Genomic DNA, 1557 nt, shown 5'->3' with positions numbered 1-1557 from the left:
CATTGAGCGGGGCGATGGATGGTGGGAAAAGGGGACTTAGACTTTGGTGGGGATGAGGTGATTGAAAAGAAAGCCTTGTCTCTATCTCCAGGTGAATTTAAACGAAAAGGAACAGCATGAGGAGCTGGACTAGGACACCCAGGTGGGCACCCTGATCCCAGCCGTTCGCCGCAACCCAGGCTCCAGGACGGAGCTGGAGGAGCAGCAGGCAGAGCCAGGGAGGAGGCAGGGGAGCATCAGCCTGGCCCGAAGGCTGCAAAAAGCATAAAAAGCACAAAAAGCACAGGTCTGTCCCACGTGTGGCTGCTCCGGGCACCCGTCCCACTGCTCCTCCAGGGCTCCCAGCTCTGGGCACCGCCCCGGGATGCTCCAGCCATCCCCTCGCTGCCGTCCTGGCCAGCTTGCTGAGCTGTCGCACTGCAATTTTAACGCCTGAGGGTTTTAAAGCAAAAAATAAGCTCCCTCTCACCATTCCTACCCTCTGCCCAAAGGCAGCTGGGTTAACGGGCAAAAAAAAAAACCCTGATTTCCCAAGCCCCTGCACCCCCGGGGCTCGGGTGCTTCCTCCTCCCATTGCTGCAATCCGCTGGGCCCTCCACTGTGCAGTGCCTTGGGCTGTAATTTTGTGAGTTATTTCTAGAGGACTAAAAAATAGAAAAATAAAAAGCTAAAAAATAGGTAAGTCCTGCTGTCAGTATTTCAAGCCTTTATACCTCAATTTGGAGCCCTGTAAGTAGGAAGGGTTGATGGTGCACAGCGTTCCCTGGCTCAGGGGGAGCTGCAGGTGTAGGTGAAGATACGGAAAGGGGAGATAACTTTATTTTTTTCCGTATGATTCCCACCTGTTGCAAGGAACGGGGGAGGAGGAGGCTTCAACAAGAAGGGATGTTGGGAAGCTGCTTCTCTGGAGGAAAGCACCAAAAAAACCAGCAGCTGCAGACCTACCTCAGCCCAGCCGCTGCCGCTAGCTTCCCTGCTGACATTTTGGGATGAAATTATTACATATTAATAAATTAGCTTCCCCCTCCCGCCCCATCTTTTCCTCTTTTAACAAATGAAATTAGGACTTACCGAATTATTCTGCAGCTAAAAGGTTTCCATGACGATGGCATCCTCCAGGCACACCAGCACGGTGCCTGCACCAGCCCCAGCCCCGGTGCTCACCCCCGGCTTTGTCCCCCCCGGCCAAAAAATGGGGGAGATGAGCAAGTGGAAGGCGTCACGCCGAGAAATTCAAACCATGGTGGGGCAAAGAGGATGCCTTGGTGATGGGGGGCAGCCCAAAGGGGCATGAAGTGAGTTTGTGGGGTCTCAGTGTGGGTTTGGGGGGGGTTTTTTGGGGTGGTCTGTCTGTGATGGGGGTCCCCACTGGCATCGCCCCCCAGCCCCTCGCTGCGTGGCACTGAGAAACCTGGTCCCAAAAATCCCATCGAGGTATTGAGGCTGAGCCACAAATTAGCAGCTTGGAGACTGATGGCAGCGGATGGGGCAGGGACGTGGGGGCTTGGGGCATTGGAGCTCTTGGAGGGGACCAATTCTGCCCCCCCCCCCATCCCA

Source organism: Egretta garzetta, unplaced genomic scaffold (genome assembly GCF_000687185.1).
Source record: "Egretta garzetta isolate BGI_Z169 unplaced genomic scaffold, ASM68718v1 scaffold105, whole genome shotgun sequence".
NCBI lineage: Eukaryota > Metazoa > Chordata > Aves > Pelecaniformes > Ardeidae > Egretta > Egretta garzetta.
Note: the sequence above shows the minus strand (reverse complement) of the source record.